Source organism: Emys orbicularis, chromosome 2 (assembly GCF_028017835.1).
Source record: "Emys orbicularis isolate rEmyOrb1 chromosome 2, rEmyOrb1.hap1, whole genome shotgun sequence".
NCBI lineage: Eukaryota > Metazoa > Chordata > Testudines > Emydidae > Emys > Emys orbicularis.
This window is the reverse complement of record NC_088684.1, coordinates 153896697-153910651: the sequence shown is the minus strand read 5'-3', so window position 1 is coordinate 153910651 and position 13955 is coordinate 153896697.

The following is a 13955-nucleotide window of genomic DNA, read 5'->3' as shown; positions in this document are numbered from 1 at the left end:
TTTTAAAAAGTTACCATAGGGATAATAACTCCAGCCAGGATAGGTTAGGCATTTTAGAAATCACTACTCAAATAATTAAATTTAAGCATAAGAGAGAAATAAAAATTATAAAATGCATAAACCAGTCAAAAACTTAAAATAACAGCACTTTGCAGAATAAAATTACAGAAATATATGTGCATTGCAGGAAGTATCAAGAAATAACAACAACAACAACAATAATACAAGTATGTGTTGGGAGGTGAGTGTGAAAGACTGTGTGTGTGAGAGAGAGAGAGAGACAGAGACACACGCAGCCCCTTTAAGTAGATGGGCACTCAGCAGTTTGAAGCCTGCTTGTTCAGACACAGCAACTGCCTCCAGCAAGCTCTGTCCCATGTCTCACTCCTGAGCCTGGTCATGCCCCCCCACTTCCCCCCGCACAGCCAGCAGGAGGCTCTCGGGAGCAGCTGGCTAGGGACTCCAAGACAGAGGGCAGGAGCAGCGTGGCAGTGCAGGGAGGGACACCTGACATAGACTGCTGGGCGGCTGCGCAACCGCACAGCTTAGAGGGAACTTAGGTGTACTGGAAGGAATGGCAAGCCAGGAGGAGGAAGACACACAAACTTCATAGTGTTTGTTTGCATTGAAGAGACTGTTCAATAGTGCATTTCCTTCCTCACCCTGTCCAGAAGATGTCTTGAGTGAATTACAACCTAGTGTGTTGAATCTGGAACTATCAATACAAAGAGGGTATATTGTCAAGTGGCAAGACATTAGTAAATCCTATGTGAAAAGTTAGTTGATAAATGGCTTAACAGGGGAACTTCATGGCCTGCTGGTGAAGGAAGATAACATACTAGATAAATCTGTGCACCAGATTATATGCAGAGTTCAGAATGTGAAAGAAGAAATTGGTGCTTAGTGCACTGGATGAGGCGCATAGAACCCCCACTTCTGGCCTTCAAACAATCCCCCCCCTTGCCAAGCTCATCATCACACACAAGCTCCCCACAGACCAAGACACAGAAATTCAAAGCAGCAGAGACGCTGACATAACAGCAGATGCAAAACTTGCAGACATATCTCCACTGCTATGATAATCACTTCATCCCACAACACATTTTTTAGGATCCATGGGTCCTACACATGCCTTTTATAACATGTGGTGTACCTTATCCAGTGCACTAAATGCCCCAATAAAAACTATGTGGGTGAAACCAGACAATCAATATGCTCTTGAATGAACTCGCACAGAAAAAATGATAAAATAACATATCACCTCTAGACAATCACTTTTCACAAAACGATCACTCCATACCTGACCTCTCAGTCCTGCTCCCCAAAGGAAACCTGCACAACATTTTCAAAACACAAGCCTGGGATCTTAAATTCATAACTTTTCCAGACTGTAAAAATCTTGGTCTTCATAAAGACACTAGATTTATGGTTTATTATGACAATCTGTAACCCACTATTCCTCTTTTTCTGTCCTATGACTGCAGGGGTCTTAGTGGGTCACTTCGTCTTGGATGGTCCCTCAGAATATGTGTTCGATATTTACACTAAATCTCTTCCACCTTATATTTAGCTGTGATGCTCTCAGTACCTTTTCCTGCCCTGAATAAGAGCTCTGTATAGCTTAAGAGCTTGTCTCTTGCACCAAAAGAAGTTGATCTTAAAAGATATTACCTCACCCCAGAAGGGCCGGAAGCTCCCTAGAAGTGGGGGGACACTAATGCCTGAACCGTGGCCCCACCCCCAGCTCGCTCCTCTCCGCCCCCCCCATCACTCACCCTTAAGGCTGGTAAAAGTAGGAGAGCACAGCTTTCCCACTATTAAAAGTGATGGGGGCATGGCTCCCTGGTCCCCCCTGTTCTGGCACCCCTGACTTGTCTCTGCTTAGTACTATGGCAAACACACCACTAAAAAAACCCTTCAATCTTTTATTAAAGATACAGAAAAGAAGGGAAACAAAGTATTTGAAATGTAAAGTATTAAGTAAGGCTTTGATTTTAACATCCCTTTTGCACTTTCTGTTTAGTTGTAGAAAGCTTTTAGAAGAAAAATAACCTTGTTTGACAGTCTTAGCTTGCAGTAAAAATAACCATCCTCTTCGGAAAAAGAGAAGTTAGTTGAGTTGTTGCTATTTTTTGTCTGATCTCCATTTGTGACGGGTATCACAGGCCAAGGGAGGCTGAGCCTCTCCGAACAGCAGTGGTCCCATCCATGCTCTGCCCCCAGGCACTCTCCTGCTTCCCACTCTTCCCACATAGCCCAGGCTAGGGCTGGGGCTAGGGTGGTCCGGCCTGCAGCCCAAGACTCAGGGCATCTGGGGCTGGTTCTTGGTTGGGGGGAAATAGTGAATATGAAAATGTCCCTTGTTAAATTGCTGCTCCCTTGGTACATTTTCTGTCTACTTATTGTGCAATAAAAGAAAAAGTAGTTACCACAAAAACATTAAATCATATTTTATTATGTCCATAGTACATTACCAGGCTCAAGCATGCCATTCAGGTACAGCCCCACAGTACAGGGGAATGTGGAGTAACCCTGGCTCTAAGGGGGAACTGTCATGGGGAGGACTTCTGTCTCAGAATTCTTCCCTGAACTCCTTAGTACACAGAGAAGTGCACCACTGCTACCCCTCATTGTGCTAGTCCTACTCTTTGACTGGTGCAGAAAGGGGAATTGTGCACCCACAAAGCAGTAGGAAGGGTCAGCAATTGTGCTTTACCCTTCTGTAGTTACATAAGGTGGAGGGATTGCTCCTTGTTTCCTCCTCCTGACACCAAAATGTGTACCCATATAAAGGCCAGACATAGATTCATAGATTCTAGGACTGGAAGGGACCTCGAGAGGTCATCGAGTCCAGTCCCCTGCCTGCATGGCAGGACCAAATACTGTCTAGACCATCCCTGATAGACATTTATCTAACCTACACTTAAATATCTCCAGAGATGGAGATTCCACAATCTCCCTAGGCAATTTATTCCAGTGTTTAACCACCCTGACAGTTAGGAACTTTTTCCTAATGTCCAACCTAGACCTCCCTTGCTGCAGTTTAAACCCATTGCTTCTTGTTCTATCCTTAGAGGCTAAGGTGAACAAATTTTCTCCCTCCTCCTTATGACACTCTTTTAAATACCTGAAAACTGCTATCATGTCCCCTCTCAGTCTTCTCTTTTCCAAACTAAACAAACCCAATTCTTTCAGCCTTCCTTCATAGGTCATGTTCTCAAGACCTTTAATCATTCTTGTTGCTCTTCTCTGGACTCTTTCCAATTTCTCCACATCTTTTTTGAAATGCGGTGCCCAGAACTGGACACAATACTCCAGCTGAGGCCTAACCAGAGCAGAGTAGAGCGGAAGAAGGACTTCTCGTGTCATGCTCACAACACACCTGTTAATACATCCCAGAATCATGTTTGCTTTTTTTTGCAACAGCATCACACTGTTGACTCATATTTAGCTTGTGGTCCACTATAACCCCTAGATCCCTTTCTGCCGTACTCCTTCCTAGACAGTCTCTTCCCATTCTGTATGTGTGAAACTGATTTTTTCTTCCTAAGTGGAGCACTTTGCATTTGTCTTTGTTAAACTTCATCCTGTTTAACTCAGACCATTTCTCCAATTTGTCCAGATCATTTTGAATTATGACCCTGTCCTCCAAAGCAGTTGCAATCCCTCCCGGTTTGGTATCATCCGCAAACTTAATAAGCGTATTTTCTATGCCAATATCTAAGTCGTTGATGAAGATATTGAACAGAGCCGGTCCCAAAACAGACCCCTGCTGTACCCCACTCATTATGCCTTTCCAGCAGGATTGGGAACCATTAATAACAACTCTCTGAGTACGGTTATCCAGCCAGTTATGCACCCACCTTATAGTAGCCCCATCTAAATTGTATTTGCCTAGTTTATCGATAAGAATATTATGCGAGACCGTACCAAATGCCTTACTAAAGTCTAGGTATACCACATCCACAGCTTCACCCTTATCCACAAGGCTCGTTATCCTATCAAAGAAAGCTATCAGATTGGTTTGACATGATTTGTTCTTTACAAATCCATGCTGGCTGTTCCCTATCACCTTACCACCTTCCAAGTGTTTGCAGATGATTTCCTTAATTACTTGCTCCATTATCTTCCCTGGCACAGAAGTTAAACTAACTGGTCTGTAGTTTCCTGGGTTGTTTTTATTTCCCTTTTTATAGATGGGCTGTCATAACTATAAAGGGAAGGGTGACAGCTCTCCTGTGTACAGTGCTATGGAATCCCTCCTAGCCAGAGACTCCAAATCCTTTTACCTGTAAAGGGTTAAGAAGCTCGGGTAACCTGGCTGACAGCTGACCCCAAGGACCAATAAGGGGACAAGATACTTTCAAATCTTGGGGGGGGAAGGCTTTTGTGTGTGTCCTTTGTTTAAGGGGTTGTTCGCTCTTGGGACTGAGAGGGACCAGACATCAATCCAGGTTCTCCCCATCTTTCTAAACAAGTCTCTCTTATTTCAAAATTGTAAGTAAAAGCCAGGCAAGGCGTCTTAGATTTACTTTGTTTTCTCAACTTGTAAATGTACTTTTTACCAGAGTTTTTATTTTTGTTTGCTGTACTTTGAACCTAAGACAGAAGAGGGGGGTCCTCTGAGCTCTTTAAGTTTGATTACCCTGTAAAGTTATTTTCCATACTGATTTTACAAAGATGATTTTTACCTTTTTCTTTAATTAAAAGCCTTCTTTTTAAGAACCTGATTGATTTCTCCTTGTTTTAAGATCCAAAGGGGGTTTGGATCTGTATTCACCAGGAGTTGGTGAAAGGAAAGAGGGGGGAAGGGTCAATTTCTCCTTGTTTTAAGATCTAAAAGGGGTTTGGATCTGTATTCACCAGGAGTTGGTGAAAGGAAGGAGGGGGGAAGGGTCAATTTCTCCTTATTTAAGATCCAAGGAGTTTGGATCTGTATTCACCAGGGAATTGGTGAAGGTCTCTCAAGGCTACCCAGGAAAGGAAATTAGCTTTGGGATGGTGGCAGCGGACCAGAACTAAGCTGGTAGTTAAGCTTAGAAGTCTTCATGCAGGCCCCTACATTTGTACCCTAAAGTTCAAAGTAGGGATACAGCCTTGACATGGTGGCAGCGGTGGCATCGTTTTAAACCCAAATGCCAGTAAGAGATTTTTTTTTCCTTCTAGCTGCTTGGAGAGCAGAGCTGAAGGTAGATGCATATCTTATCTCTCCTTGCCTGAAGGCAGAGTGTTAAGTTTTTTTAACAAGGTCCTTTGTTAAGAGAAGTGTTCAAATAAGTGAGCAAACTTTGATCTGGTAAAGGTAATTTACAAGCTGATTTTTTTTTTCTTTTTACATCCTCGGAAGTAGCTAGTTAGAAAGTCTCTGTTAACTCAGCAGCACTCAGCAGGAGCCTAAGCTAAATACATCCCAGTTTCAGTCAACTGCAGAGGGTGTGACCCAGCACAAGAAAACAGGAAAATGACTACCAAAGACGCAGCTAACAAAATAGAACTGGCCAGACTAGAAGCAGAAGAAAATGAGAGAAAACATCAGAGACTGCTTGAAATTAAAAAACTCGAGAAAGAAGCTGAAGAGGAGGCCCACAAGAGAGAAATGGCGCTGGAAAAAGCCAAACATGACAGAGAAGAGAAAGCCAAACAGGAGGCCCATGAAAGAGAAGAAAAAGCCAAACAGGAGGCCCATAAAAGAAAGATGGAGCTGAAAGAAAAAGAGATGGAACTGGAAGCAGCAAGGACTAGGCAGGGTGCATCAGACCATCCTAACAAGTCCTCTCCAGGTACCACTTCCCATCCCAGGAAATTCCCCACCTACAAGGCAGGCGATGATACTGAGGCCTTCTTAGAAAATTTTGAAAGGGCCTGCCTTGGATACAACATCCCTCCAACCCAGTACATGGTAGAGCTGAGGCCGCAGCTCAGTGGACCCTTAGCAGAGGTGGCGGCTGAAATGCCTAAGGAACACATGAACAGTTATGAACTTTTTAAAAACAAGGCCAGAATCAGAATGGGGCTAACACCTGAGCATGCCCGTCGGCGGTTCAGAGCCCTAAGGTGGAAACCTGATGTGTCATTTACCCGACATGCCTACCACATTGGGAAAAATTGGGATGCCTGGATATCAGGAGCAAATGTTAAATCTACGGAAGAGTTGCCCTTCCTATTGCAAATGGAGCAGTTTTTAGAGGGTGTTCCTGAGGAAATAGAAAGGTACATCCTAGATGGGAAGCCCAAAACTGTAACCGAGGCGGGGGAGATTGGAGCCAAATGGGTGGAGGTGACAGAAAAGAAAAAAGCTAGTAGCAGTTGGAGCGAATATCAGAAGGGGCAAGCCGAAACAAAACCTTATCACCGGGGACAACCCAAGGCCCCACCCACATCCCAAGGGAAACCCCAGACGCCTTCTCACCCCACCGCACCAGTCTCCAGCAACCAACATCGCCCCGGTGATACCTTAGCAGGGCGATGTTTTAAATGTAATGAACTGGGGCATATAAAGGCTCACTGCCCCAAGAACCCCAACCGATTACAGTTCATTACACCCCAATCACACCAAAGAACCCCAGACCCAGATGCCTCTCTCATACCCTCGGAGCGAAGGGAAACCTTGAGAGTGGGCGGAAAGAAGGTTATCGCTTGGAGGGACACTGGGGCACAAGTGTCAACTATCCACCAATCCCTAGTGGACCCCAAACTCATCAACCCTGAGGCTACAGTGACAATTCAACCCTTCGTGTCACAGTCTGTAACCTTGCCTACAGCCCAGTTGCATGTCCAGTACAAGGGCTGGTCAGGAATGTGGACTTTTGCAGTCTATGACAATTATCCCATTCCCATGCTGCTTGGGGAAGACTTGGCCAACCATGTGAAGCTATCCAAGAGGGTGGGAATAGTCACCCGCAGCCAGGCTAAGCAAGCTTTCACCCCCATCCCTGTTCCTGAGCCGTCCACCAGGGCCCCGTCTGTGTTACCGGAGACCCAAACACAGGTGGTGGAACTGGATCCCCTGCCAACGACTGCAACAGCCGTAGTGGATCCAATCCCAGAGACCCAGCCAAAGCCAGTCCCAGAACCGGAACTGGCAACGCAACCAGCACCAGACCATTGCCAGCACTGAGTCCAGCGCTTGCAACCCCGTCTACAACTCCAATGCCAGAGGGCACCAGCGAGCCTAAACTGGCGGAAGCAGCAGATAACCCTACCCAAGAGGCTCAGCCAGAGCCTGAAATACCACATAGTGCACCAGCGGACAGCGGTTCACAGTCAATGGAAAAAGCCCCAGCACCTGCATCGCTTCCAGAGGGACCAAGCCCCAGTCCACAGTCCAAGGAGGAACTGATGTCTCCAGCATCAAGGGAACAGTTCCAGGCCAAGCAGGAAGCAGATGAAAGCCTTCAAAAAGCTTGGGCGGCGGCACAGAGCACCCCACCGCCTCTCAGCTCTTCTAACCGATCCCGGTTTGTTGTAGAAAAAGGACTTTTATACAAGGAGACTCTTTCTGGTGGGCACCAGGAAGACTGGCATCCTCAAAGACAGCTGGTAGTTCCCACTAAGTATCGGGTAAAACTCTTGAGCTTAGCCCATGATCATCCCAGTGGCCATTCTGGGGTGAACAGAACCAAAGACCGGTTGGGGAAGTCCTTCCACTGGGAGGGAATGGGCAAGGACGTTGCTAATTATGTCCGGTCTTGTGAGGTGTGCCAACGAGTGGGAAAGCCCCAAGACCAGGTTAAAGCCCCTCTCCAGCCACTACCCATAATTGAGGTCCCATTTCAGCGAGTAGCTGTGGATATTCTGGGTCCTTTCCCAAAGAAGACACCCAGAGGAAAGCAGTACGTACTGACTTTCATGAATTTTGCTACCCGATGGCCGGAAGCTGTACCCTTAAGCAACACCAAGGCTAAAAGTGTGTGCCAGGCATTAGCAGACATTTTTGCCAGGGTAGGTTGGCCCTCCGACATCCTTACAGATTCGGGAACTAATTTCCTGGCAGGGAACATGAAAAACCTGTGGGAAGCTCATGGGGTGAATCACTTAGTTGCCACCCCTCATCACCATCAAACCAATGGTCTGGTGGAGAGGTTTAATGGAACTTTGGGGGCCATGATACGTAAATTCGTAAATGAACACTCCAATGATTGGGACCTAGTGTTGCAGCAGTTGCTTTTTGCCTACAGGGCTGTACCACATCCCAGTTTAGGGTTTTCACCATTTGAACTTGTGTATGGCCGCGAGGTTAAGGGGCCATTACAGTTGGTGAATCAGCAATGGGAGGGGTTTACGCCTTCTCCAGGAACTAACATTCTAGACTTTGTAAGCAACCTACAAAACACCCTCCGACACTCTTTAGCCCTTGCTAAAGAAAACCTAAAGGATGCTCAGGAAGAGCAAAAGGCCTGGTATGATAAACATTCCAGAGAACGGTCCTTCAAAGTAGGAGACCAAGTCATTGTCTTAAAGGCGCTCCAGGCCCATAAAATGGAAGCGTCGTGGCAAGGACCATTCACGGTCCAGGAGCGCCTAGGAGCTGTTAACTATCTCATAGCCTCCCCCACCTCCAACATAAAGCCTAAGGTATACCATGTTAATTCTCTTAAGCCCTTTTATTCTAGAGAATTAAACGTTTGCCAGTTTACAGCCCAGGAAACTGATGACGCGGAGTGGCCTGCAGGTGTCTACTATGAAGGAAAAAGGAATGGTGGCGTGGAAGAGGTGAACTTCTCCACGACCCTGGGACGTCTGCAGCGACAGCAGATAAAGGAGCTGTGCACAAGCTTTGCACCGATTTTCTCAGCCACTCCAGGACGGACCGAACGGGCATACCACTCCATTGACACAGGTAATGCTCACCCAATTAGAACCCCACTCTACCGGGAGTCACCTCATGCCCAAGCGGCTATACAAAGGGAGATCCAGGACATGCTACAGATGGGTATAATCCGCCCCTCTAGCAGTGCATGGGCATCTCCAGTGGTTCTAGTTCCCAAACCAGATGGGGAAATACGCTTTTGCGTGGACTACCGTAAGCTAAATGCTGTAACTCGTCCTGACAACTATCCAATGCCACACACAGATGAGCTATTGGAGAAATTGGGACATGCCCAATTCATCTCTACTTTAGACTTAACCAAGGGGTACTGGCAAGTACCACTAGATGAACCCGCTAAGGAAAGGTCCGCCTTCGTCACCCAGGCAGGGTTGTATGAATTCAATGTACTCCCTTTCGGGTTGCGAAATGCACCCGCCACCTTCCAAAGACTTGTAGATGGTCTCTTAGCGGGATTGGGAGAATCTGCCGTTGCCTATCTCGATGATGTGGCCATTTTTTCTGATTCATGGACAGAACACCTGGAGCACCTAAAAAAAGTCTTCGAGCGCATCCGGCAGGCAGGACTAACTGTTAAGGCTAAAAAGTGTCAAATAGGCCAAAACAGAGTGGCGTACCTGGGACACCAGGTGGGTCAAGGAACTATAAATCCCCTACAGGCCAAAGTGGATGCTATCCAAAAGTGGCCGGTTCCAAAGTCAAAGAAACAGGTCCAATCCTTCTTAGGCTTGGCCGGATATTATAGGCGATTTGTACCACACTACAGCCAAATCGCCGCCCCGCTGACAGACCTAACCAGAAAGAAACAGCCAAATGCAGTTCAGTGGACTGATAAGTGTCAAAAGGCCTTTAACCAGCTTAAGGCAACACTCATGTCTGACCCTGTGCTAAGGGCCCCAGACTTTCACAAACCGTTCCTAGTAACCACAGATGCGTCCGAGCGAGGCGTGGGAGCAGTTTTAATGCAGGAAGGACCGGATCAAGAATTCCATCCTGTCGTGTTTCTCAGCAAGAAACTGTCTGAGAGGGAAAGCCACTGGTCAATCAGCGAAAAGGAATGCTACGCCATTGTGTACACGCTGAAAAAGCTACGCCCATATGTTTGGGGACGGCGGTTCCAACTACAAACAGACCATGCTGCGCTACAGTGGCTTCATACCGCCAAGGGAAATAACAAAAAACTTCTTCGGTGAAGTTTAGCTCTCCAAGATTTTGATTTTGAAATACAACACATTTCGGGAGCTTCTAACAAAGTGGCTGATGCACTCTCCCGGGAAAGTTTCCCAGAGTTAACTGGTTAACAATTGTTCTTGAAATAAAACATATTCTTAGTTTTTATATAATCAGTAGTATGTCTAAAGGTACATGTGTTTTATTAACTCTGTTTTCTCCTAAAGCTCCAGGAAGAAATCACAGCCAGTGTGGAACCAGACGTCCAACACTATCTGTGATTTGGGGGGCGTGTCATAACTATAAAGGGAAGGGTGACAGCTCTCCTGTGTATAGTGCTATGAAATCCCTCCTAGCCAGAGACTTCAAATCCTTTTACCTGTAAAGGGTTAAGAAGCTCGGGTAACCTGGCTGACACCTGACCCCAAGGACCAATAAGGGGACAAGATACTTTCAAATCTTGGGGGGGGGGGGAAGGCTTTTGTGTGTGTCCTTTGTTTAAGGGGTTGTTCGCTCTTGGGACTGAGAGGGACCAGACATCAATCCAGGTTCTCCCCATCTTTCTAAACAAGTCTCTCTTATTTCAAAATTGTAAGTAAAAGCCAGGCAAGGCGTCTTAGATTTACTTTGTTTTCTCAACTTGTAAATGTACCTTTTACCAGAGTGTTTATTTTTGTTTGCTGTACTTTGAACCTAAGACAGAAGAGGGGGGTCCTCTGAGCTCTTTAAGTTTGATTACCCTGTAATGTTATTTTCCATACTGATTTTACAAAGATGATTTTTACCTTTTTCTTTAATTAAAAGCCTTCTTTTTAAGAACCTGATTGATTTCTCCTTGTTTTAAGATCCAAAGGGGGTTTGGATCTGTATTCACCAGGAGTTGGTGAAAGGAAAGAGGGGGGAAGGGTCAATTTCTCCTTGTTTTAAGATCTAAAAGGGGTTTGGATCTGTATTCACCAGGAGTTGGTGAAAGGAAGGAGGGGGGAAGGGTCAATTTCTCCTTATTTAAGATCCAAGGAGTTTGGATCTGTATTCACCAGGGAATTGGTGAAGGTCTCTCAAGGCTACCCAGGAAAGGAAATTAGCTTTGGGATGGTGGCAGCGGACCAGAACTAAGCTGGTAGTTAAGCTTAGAAGTCTTCATGCAGGCCCCTACATTTGTACCCTAAAGTTCAAAGTAGGGATACAGCCTTGACATGGGCACTATATTTGCCCTTTTCCAGTCTTCTGGAATCTCTCCCATCTCCCATGATTTTCCAAAGATAATAGCTAGAGGCTCAGATACCTCCTCTATTAGCTCCTTGAGTATTCTAGGATGCATTTCATCAGGCCCTGGTGACTTGCAGGCATCTAACTTTTCTAAGTGATTTTTAACTTGTTCTTTTTTTATTTTATCTGCTAAACCTACCCCCTTCCCATTAGCATTCACTATGTTAGGCATTCCTTCAGACTTCTCGGTGAAGACCGAAACAAAGAAGTCATTAAGCATCTCTGCCATTTCCAAGTTTCCTGTTACTGTTTCTCCCTCTTCACTAAGCAGTGGGCCTACCCTGTCTTTGGTCTTCCTCTTGCTTCTAATGTATTGATAAAAAGTCTTCTTGTTTCCCTTTATTCCTGTAGCTAGTTTGAGCTCATTTTGTGCCTTTGCCTTTCTAATCTTGCCCCTGCATTCCTGTGTTGTTTGCCTATATTCATCCTTTGTAATCTGTCCTAGTTTCCATTTTTTATATGACTCCTTTTTATTTTTTAGATCATGCAAGATCTCGTGGTTAAGCCAAGGTGGTCTTTTGCCACATTTTCTATCTTTCCTAACCAGCGGAATAGCTTGCTTTTGGGCCCTTAATAGTGTCCCTTTGAAAAACTGCCAACTCTCCTCAGTTGTTTTTCCCCTCAGTCTTGATTCCCATGGGACCTTACCTATCAGCTCTCTGAGCTTACCAAAATCTGCCTTCCTGAAATCCATTATCTCTATTTTGCTGTTCTCCCTTCTACCCTTCTACATAATTTGTCTCTCCAGAATATTGAAAATTCCAAAGGATATGTCCACACTGCATTTAGACACCTGCACCTGACCTGTGCCAGCTGACTCGGGCTCACGGAACTCAGACTAAGTGGCTGTTTACTTGTGGTGTATATGTTTGGGCTTGGGCTGCAGCCGGAGCTCTGGGCTCCAGCCCACGCCAAAACAGCTACACCGCAATTAAACAGCCCCTTAGCCTAAGCCAGTTGTGGGCAGCCTGTGGGCCGCATGTGGCCCGTTGGGGTAATCCGCTGGCGGGCCGCCAGACAGTTTGTTTACATTTGCACAGCCACCCACAGCTCCCAGTGGCTGCATTTCACCGTTCCCGGCCAATGGTAGCTGCAGGCATAGCTGGAGTTGGAGAATTTGAATTTACCTCTCCCTAGGGATTCCCCAGGAAATCCACTTAACCACGTATTGTCCCAAAAATCCATACTTGTCTGACACATTCTCAGTATAGCAGTGTTTCTCAAACTGGGGCCGCTGCTTGTGTAGGGAAAGCCCCTGGCAGGCCGGGCCAGTTTGTTTACCTGCCCTGTCTGCAGGTCCAGCCGATTGTGGCTCCCACTGGCCGTGGTTTATCGCTCCAGGCCAATGGGAGCTCCTGGAAGTGGCGCAGGCCGAGGGACATTCTGGCTGCCACTTCCAGCAGCCCCCATTGGCCTGGAGCGGTGAACCGTGGCCAGTGGGAGCCACAATCGGCTGGACCTGCGGACGGGGCAGGTTAACAAACTGGCCCGGCCCACTAGGGGCTTTCCCTACACAAGCAGCGGCCCCAGTTTGAGAAACACTGCAGTATAGTCTTTTGAACTCTTACATCAGTCTTACATTGGTCACATCTACCCCCCTAGAGAGATTACATACAATCACAATAATGCATAAATTTACAAGGTCTTTCAAGGATATTGTAGAAAATTGCCATATCTGTTACAATGTTATGTTTAAAGGGATATATTATGGATATATGATTGGCAGAAAGATGTGCATTGTACTTTCATATGGATGCCTTCACTACTAATAGTAAAGTAACTACGTACAGGAGAGAAGGTGAGCTATTTCAGCATGTGCCCCATGTTTCTTCTAATTGGAATTGTTCCCATTAGTAAATTTGCTCTTTGTATGTGTGCGTGTGTGTGTGTCTTGTCTTTTGGCCTTGCAATTAGCTGCAATTGTCTGATTTGCCTTTTGTCTTTGCAGAATCGAAACAATGTGGAGATGAGGAGATTGATGACAATACTGGAAAGACAAACAAGAGGTGAGAGTGAAAATAGAAATGCCCCTTTTCTATAAGAGGGCACTTCTTTCTCCTGTTTTCAATGATGGAAGATTGAGATTAGGTTATTGTCTGTCACAGTTTTGTTAGGGTTGGTTGATGCCAAGTCATAGAAAGCTGAAAAGCAAATCTCTCATGCACTGGAGACTAGTTCCAGGATAATCTGTACAATTTGAACCTTCAGTGTCATTAATAAATAGATAGATAGCCAAGGAAGCACATCAGTCTTACTTAAAAGGTACAATACATGAAGAAATGGAGTTGTTTTCATTAATTTCTGAGACCAGTTTGGAAATCTGAGCTATGATAAAGTAACTCTTATTTTTATCTGCCTAAAAGGACATCCCAAGGCTTCTATAAATATTACTGGGTTTCAGTAAAGCAACAGTCATTCAAACTCAATTCCTGATGTGGTGCTTATTTGTGCTGTGCTTTGGGGCAGTAATGTGGAGGGCTCAGTGATGCTTGCACTGTTTCCTTAGAGCAGGGGTCGGCAACGTTCGGTACGCGGCTCGCCAGGGTAAGCACCCTAGTGGGCCGGGCCAGTTTATTTACCTGCTGACACGGCAGGTTCGGCCAATTGCGGCCCCCACTGGTCACGGTTTGCCGTCCCAGGCCAATAGGGGTGGCGGGAAGCCGTGGCCAGCACATCCCTCGGCCCGCGC